This window comes from Suncus etruscus, chromosome 19, assembly GCF_024139225.1.
Source record: "Suncus etruscus isolate mSunEtr1 chromosome 19, mSunEtr1.pri.cur, whole genome shotgun sequence".
NCBI lineage: Eukaryota > Metazoa > Chordata > Mammalia > Eulipotyphla > Soricidae > Suncus > Suncus etruscus.
This window is the reverse complement of record NC_064866.1, coordinates 2,100,809-2,109,187: the sequence shown is the minus strand read 5'-3', so window position 1 is coordinate 2,109,187 and position 8,379 is coordinate 2,100,809.

Here is an 8,379-nt window from a genome sequence, read left to right as displayed (position 1 = left end):
CTCTCTTTTTTTCTTTCTTCCTTTCTTCTTTCTTTTCTCTCCTTTCTTCCTTTCTCTTTCTTTCTTCCTTTCCCTTTCTTCCTTTCTCTTTCTTTCTTTCTTTCTTTCCTGTCTGTCTTTCTTTCTGTCCCATCTGTCTTTCTTTCTTCTTCCTTTCTTTCACACCATATTTACAAAACATACTATATGTTTTTTATTCCAGAATTAAAGTTATTCATGATTGAATTACAGGATAGAGCAAAATAAGCTCTTACTGAAACCAGCTTTTAATTTTTCTTTTATTCTTCTTTTTTACCAGTAAAACTAAATTCGTAAAAAAACTAATTATATGATGTATAATAAATAATGTTAATGATGTCTTTCCATGTACATAATTCCAACACTACATCCATCACTAATGTACCCACCTCTCTTTCCCAGTGACCCCAAACCCTTCCCTTTCAAATCCACCTCTCAAACTCATGTGTGCATCAGATCTCCCTTTCTATTGCCTTTTTTTTTCCCCCTTTGTTGCTACTTTGCTGCAAATCTTTAACTTCTACATCTGAGGGACTGGAGCGGTGGTGCAAGCAGTAGGGCATTTGTCTTGCATGTGCTGACCTAGGACAGATTGTGGTTCAATCCCCCAGCTTCCCATATGGTCCCCCAAGAAGCCAGGAGCAATTTCTGAGCACATAGCCAGGAGGAACCCCTGAGCATCACCAGGTGCAACCCCCCCAAAAGAACAAGAAAACATCTTGACATCTGAAAGATCATTCTGTATGTAGCCCTTTCCTTTATTAAAAGAAAAAGTTTGACTACTTACTTCAAAAGGAGAAGTACCAGCTGCCTAAAGTAAAGAAGGACCTCCCAGCAGTAACACAAGAGCAGAGTTGAAACCATGAGCCTCTGGGCTGTGCTGGAGAACAGGAACTGAGCTCTTAGTTGAAAAAGACGTTAAACAACCCGTGGCCTGTTACCCTGTCAGTGATGAAAACCGGAAACCAGTCTGCCCTCCCAGACCAAGCTCACAATGATCACTGAGAGGGATTCGCCTTCTGAGAAAAAGTCAGAGCATACTCCCTATACTTCCTGATACCTCAAACACACTTCATGGAAGAGATCCCTAGGGCTTCTAGAAAATGCTCCAGGGCCGTAAGTGTCATAAAACCTTGAGAAAGTGCAAACCACCTGCCAAGAAATGAGGAGAAGGACAGTGTGACTTGCCACAGACTTTCACAATAGAATGTTTGGGGCTGCCAATATGACTCAAGTGGTATATATGTGGCTAGCATCTACATACCAAATCATGAGTTCAGTTTGATCTCCACCCTGAACAACAGTGGGTGTGGCCCCTATGCAAAGCCAAACCAAAAGGTGGGTATGTTTTACATGGTCATTGACATAAAGCAAGAACAGGAGGAGTTCATGCAGGAAAGCAAGTAAGAGGTCTTGCATGTGAAATACAAACACAAATACAGCAAGAATCAGAGATGGGCTTCTACTACTGACCCATGTCCAATAATACTAATGGGAGATGACCCTCCTGACCTCTGTGGCCCCTCAGGAAATCCCTTCTGGCTGACTCATCTCTCCCACCCCTTCACAATGATAATTTTTTTTTTTTTGGTTTTTCAGGCCACACTCGTTTGATGCTCAGGGGTTACTCCTGCCTAAGCACTCAGAAATTGCCCCTGGCTTGGGGGGGACCATATGGGACGCCGGGGAATCAAACTCGGTCCTTCCTTGGCTAGCGCTTGCAAGGCAGACGCCTTACCTCTAGCGCCACCTCGCCAGCCCCACAATGATAATTTTATAACTGTCTGCAAAGATGGTGAGAGAAGCAGGAAATGCAGGCCATGGTAGAGAGCACCACACCTGTGCTAGGCATAATAATCCTCACATTGTTTCTCCACGCTCCCTAATCTCTTAAATCTCCCCATAAATCATTCCTGGACAACTACAACGGAAAAGGCAAGTCTGCACTGGCTGGGAATGAGGCCCCGCATGACACCAGCTGCTGGTATTGTGAGAACAGTGAGGGCAGAGGGAAACGGCAGTAATCTGGTTTCGCACACTTCCTTAGACCCTGACAAGGCATTCGGGCCAGAGAGAACTATTCTGCTTGCTAGTTCATCTTTTTTTTTTTAATAATATCTTTATTTAAGCACCATGATTACAAGCATGATTGTAGTTGGGTTTCAGTCATAAACAGAATACCCCCCCCATTTCACCAGTGCAACATTCCCACCACCAACCACCTTTTATCCATCCTCAGAGCAATTTAGAGTCAACATGTTTGTCATCTCTGATCTGAGGAGTCAGTCACCCAGTCCTCAGGTAAGAATGTAGCACCAAGGCAAAGACCCTTAGAAATATGGCTATGTTAGGAATCAAACCCAGAACCTCACACATGCAGGTCACCGCTGAGCTACAGTCCAGCCCCATTTCCACATTCTTCATACGGTAAATGTTTCAACCTGATTTGTGAGATCTCTCATTGCCTCAGTAACCTGCTATTTCTTCCTTCATATGACATTTAACTTAACATGATAACATGTAAATTATTCAATGTCTCCTACATCCTAATGTTACCCCTAGGCTTTCAGAGTCAGATGAAAACTCATATTAGCTCCCTAAAGTCACACCTTTGGTTTCAAATGAATCACAGCAACTCTCCTGTCAATTGTATTGATATTCCTCCTTGTATACATACAGACACATACATGATACCTACACATAAAATCTATTGGTGATCAACACATACTAATCTATTTCTCAGGAGAACCCAAGAATACCCTCCCAAGCCCATAACTACCATATCATTCATTGTATCTCTTCCTTCTACAGATATACTTCAAATCTGAAGTTTTCCAAAAACCACTCTACCCATACTGACCAGTAATGGTTCTCCCTCTCTTCTGAACTCAACCAACAAAGCACTTTAGAGCACTTTGCTCTGCATCTATTTCTCCTCTAGCTGCACTTTGATTCCCTGGATCTGGGATGGTACCTGAAATTCTGCAGCTGCAACAAAGTGTGCAAGTGATGTGATTCTTTCTGCCGGACCAAGGGCCTCCCCCTTTAAGTAGCCAAAATCTGGCTATAGATAGAGACTGTAGTTTCCACTCTTGTAGTCTCAGGTGGTTTCAGGACCTTCCAAAATCTGAGGATGCCCAAATTCTAAGTTTCCTACATGTAATAATGTGATGTTTGCGTATAACCTAGACATATATCCCCCATACACTTTAAATTATTTCTGTGTCCTTATAATAACTATGTTATTATAATTAAGATACTTAATTACTTGAGGAATAATGATAAAAGACAAAAACAAGTCTGTATAGGTCAGAGAGATAGCACAGAGGTAGAATGATTGCCTTGCATGCAGCTGATCTGGGTTCAATCCCCAGAACCCAAGAATGATTCTTGAGTGCAGAGCCAGGAGTAAACCCTAAAGCACTTCTGGAGGGGCCCAGAAGCAAAAATCGTAAAAGGTTTAGTACAGAAGCTACCATTACAGGATAACCACATGGGAAAGATTTGATTGTTCAGTAGAATCCATAGATGTAGATACCTTACAGATTGGTGTATCTTCCTCAAATAAGTTTATAAGATTATGAGAATAGTTATCTAGGCATGTTCATTTTTGTTGATCAGTGACTGTATTTCCCACCCATGTAAACTATGATATTAAGTATTATTTTTACTTTTGGGAGGTTTTTATTATTTTTTATTTTTGGATATATCTTAAGCACAGGAGTTTTCAAGACTTTCCTACATACTCTGCTCTAAGAGATCACCCCTGACAGGCTCAGAAGGCCATATGAGGTGCTGGAGGTCAAAACTGGGAAGCCATGTGCAAGGCAAGTGCCCAACCTCTGCAACTTCCTAAGTGAAGAAAACAATAAATGTGTCTTCTTTTTTTACATTTTGATGAAGGAAAGTTAATGCCCCACCAAGTAGGTGTGTCTATGGAGGGTTGAAACTTTTATTTCCAGCCCCGACCTGGGAACCAGGGATATGAGTCAGTCATGAATCAGTCATGTGAGTTGATCATCTTGGCTATAATATAGCCTCCATAAAAGCCAAACTGTGTGGGTGCAAAGAGGAGGCACCCCTGGAAAGGGAAAGGAAGTCATTGTCCTTCTCTATACCTTGCGCTATATGCTCCTTCCATAGTGTACTTTCTGCCTTATATCTTTCCGGAATAACTCTGGCTTAGAGTACCAGTAGGCCTCCTGTGTTCTAAAGCTATTTAGCAAAATCAAACTGGAGGAATGAGATAATAATCAGAAACTGATTTATAGCCTCTTGGTCAGAAGTACAGGCCACAACCTGAAGCTAGGGCTGGATTGTGTGTGTGTGTGTGTGTGTGTGTGTGTGTGCGTGTGTGTGTGTGTGTGTGTGTGTGTGTGTGTGTGTGTGTGTGTGTGTGTGTGTGTGTGTGTGTGTGTGTGATATTTTTGGGCCATACCCAATGACGCTCAGGGATTACTCCTGGCTAAGCGCTCAGAAATTGCTCCTGGCTCAAGGGACCATATGGGATGTTCGGAATCGAACCCAGGTCTGTCCTGGGCAGCCGCGTGCGAGGCAAACACCATACCGCTGTGCTAACATTTGGGGCTGGCATTTTAAATGAAGAGTAAAGATGATATCTCATTGTTGTCTTGATTGAATTTCTCTAATAATAAGAGAGGCTGAGCACTTTTGCATGTGCCTATTGGTCTTCTGCTTGTCTTCCTCTCAAAAGTGTCTAGTCATTTCTTCTCCCTATTTTTTTTTTTCTTGGTTTTTGAGCCACACCTGGCAGTACTCAGAAATTACTCCTGGCAGGCTCAGGGTATCACATGGAATGCTGGGAATTAAACCCAGATTGGCCACATAAAAAATAAATACCCTTTACTCTGTGCATTGCTCAGCCTCTCTTCCTACTTTTTTTTGTTTGTTTTCGGGCCACACCTGATGACACTCAGGGGTTACTCCTGGTTATGTGCTCAGAAATCACCCCTGGCTTGGGGGACCATATGGGACACCAGGGATTGAACTGTGGTCCATCCTAGGTTAGACACGAGCAAGGCAAACACCCTACCACTTGCACCACCGCTCTGGCCCCTCTCTCCCTACTTTTTAATAACATATTTAGTTAAATACTACGTATTACATAGTTGCTCAGAATACATTTGCTTCTGCTATTCATGTTCCAACACCATTCCCACCACCAGTTTAAAATTCCCTTCACCATTTTCTCCAGGTTCCCACTCATTCCCAAGCCTTGGCAGGCAGAACAAAAAAAAAAATATATATATATGTATATTATATATATTGCTTCTTTATAGGTGATAATAAAATTATATTTTAGTACAGCAACTAGAAAAATGTGTGAAAATTTTGTATCTCTCTCTTTTTTTTTTTTTTGGTTTTTCGGGCCACACCCATTTGATGCTCAGGGGTTACTCCTGGCTAAGCGCTCAGAAATTGCCCCTGGCTTGGGGGGACCATCTGGGATGCTAGGGGATCGAACCGTGGTCCTTCCTTGGCTAGCGCTTGCAAGGCAGACACCTTGCCTTTTTTTTTTAATTTTTTTTTTAATTTTGTATCTCTTACTGAAATCATTAAGTCTGGAGGTTTACTAAGCTATTTATTAGTGACCTTTCTATTCTTTGTCTTGTTTCTGGACTTTGAATCCAAGTTGATGTCAAAACTGCTATATTCTGGGGCCGAGCAATACCACAGCGGTAGGGCATTTGCCTTGCTCGGGACTGACCCAGGATGGACCTTGGTCCTCCAAGCCAGGAGCAATTTCTGAGCTCATAGCCAGAAGTAACCCCTGGGAGACACTGGGTGTGGCCCAAAAACAAGACAAACAAACAAAAAAACCAACCTGCTATATTCCTGCTGGAATGACAGTATTTTTTAATAAAAAATAAGAAAAATATTTTATTATTTTTATAAAATCATTATTTAAGCACAATAATTACAGTTTCAGTTATTAAAAGTACACCCCCTTCACCAGTACAACCTTCCTGCACCAATGTCCCCCATTTCCCTCCTCCCCCACCCCCTGCCTTTCTTTGAGATAGGCATTCTATTTCTCTCACTCAGAACAATTGTCATGATTGTTACTGTAGCTATTTCTTTTTTTTTCTTTTAATAATATTTTTATGTAAACACCTTGGTTACAAACATGATTGTGGTTGGGTTTCAGGAATAACAGTATTTAAAAAGAAAAAAGTGGAATTGTCACATTGCTGAAAGATGACACCAAGCTATTAATCCAAAACAAAGGTGTTCCCCCATCTTCCTCTTTCCTTTAAATCTATGACTTTGATATGCAAAAGTGCCCCTGGATCTTATTCCACCTCTCCCCAAACTCCGGTAAAATTTGTACTGGGAAAATAAAGAAAAGTCAGGTTTTTTGGCGTGGTGTGCTCAGAGACACTACGAGGCAAGAAAGCACTGACTCCATGACTCTTTCCTGACTGGCTTGGTTTATTAATTCTTTGCAGCTATCTAACCTGCATTAGACCCATCTACCAGGGGGTAGAAATATGCATGTGTCGTGATTTCCCAACTTTCGGATTTATTTTTCCACACTGCCACATATAAAGCAACATGGTCCGTGAATTCCATGCACTGTGGCTAGTATTGAGGCATCTGTGAGACTTGGTTTTGGCTACCAAGCCTTCCAGAAGGAAGGGGAGGGGAGGGTGTTCATGCTTATGCAGACAAAGCCCTGGTGATGTCAACCCAAATACTGGCATACCTGAAGTTTTGGTGGGTTTGGCATCTTTGCAGAGGTCAAGGGTTATGTGTTGACGCTGGACGACTGGCTAAATGGTGGTTATGGGTGGTGGGTGAAGCTGGCATGGCTTCAAAAGGGTGGGGACTTGGCCCACCCTATCCTTCCAAGATTGCCATTTTCAGTTGAGTTTTTAGCGTACTCATGATTTTTTATGGCTTGGTTTACATCTTTTTTTTGAAAATAAAGTGAATCTATGGAGTTGGCCATCTGGTGACTGTGATTGTGGGCATGGCTTCCTTTCCTATTTTTTAATACATTTTTGAATTTGTTTTGGTTGATCGTTGTTAATACTGTATATATCTTAGATCTTAATCTCTTTTTAATATACAAATTAATTTAAGTAAATTAATTTGACCATGTAAAATAGTTGACATAGTTGAGCATAATGCATTTGTTTTCATCGAAGTGAGAGTGCAATGATTAAATGTATATTTAAGAAAGAAAGAAAAAAGTCTGCAGCAGCAAGAAAATTTATGGAAATTATTATATCTCGCAATGAGGTCATTAAGTCATTGCCAGATTTAGTAAGCTCTTGTTGCTAGTTGTTGATTTTGCTTATAAACATTAGATGGCATTAGACATACATTGGTGTCTAAATTGGTGTGTTCCTACTAGAATGATAGAAATAGAAAAATTAGATTTATTACACAGCTGCATTCATGATCCAGGAATTCTCAGTAGGTTTTTATTTGTTTGTTTTGGTTTAGGGTCCATACCTGATGGCACTCAGGTATTACTCCTGGCTCTTCTCTTAGAAATCACTCCTGGCAGGCTTGGGGTACCACTGGGGATTCCAGGGATCAAACCCAGGTCAGCCACTACAAAGCAAACACGGAACCTGCTGTGCTATTGCTCCAGCCCCAATTCTAAGCAGTATTTTTTATTGATACTCAGCTTTTCTGGTGCATGGTTCAGCTACCAACCCTTCAGAAAATAGTAGAAGGTAGAGGGAGGGTGCCAGTATTTGCTTCCCAAAAAAAGTCCTTTTGATGTCAGCCCAAACACTGGCATACTGGAATTTTGGTCAGATCCGTGCCTCTGCAGAGAGCTACAAATGATTGGTGAAGCTGGAGCACTGGTGAATTGGCGAATCTGGGTGATGGGTGCAATAGGCTTTAGCAGAAACTTGGCTTACTACGCCTTCTAAAATTGCCAGCTCTCAGCTATATGGCTGGTGAATCCATAATTTTTTATGGTTTGATTTTCAAGAACAGAGAGTCTCTAGAGCTGACCAAATGCAGACATCATGACTGCATTTGAGAGGTGTGATTTCCTCTCCTAACTTTTTTTATAGGATTTTTGATCATTTTATTTTCTACGTATCTTTGTTAATACTTTATATATCCCAGATATTAATATCTTATTTGAAGTATTGAATGTGAGTAGATGTTTCCCATTCAGTTAGCTGTCACTTCATTTTAGCCATATTTCTATTTCTTTTAATGTTTCTTTGCCATATTTCTATTTCTTTCTAATTTGAGGTAGTCCCTTTTATTTTTTTATTTTGGAGCCTTTGCCAGTGGTAACAGATCATTGAGGATGCCATTGAGGCCCAAATCTTGGAGTGTTCTACCTATGTTTTTCTCAATATGTTT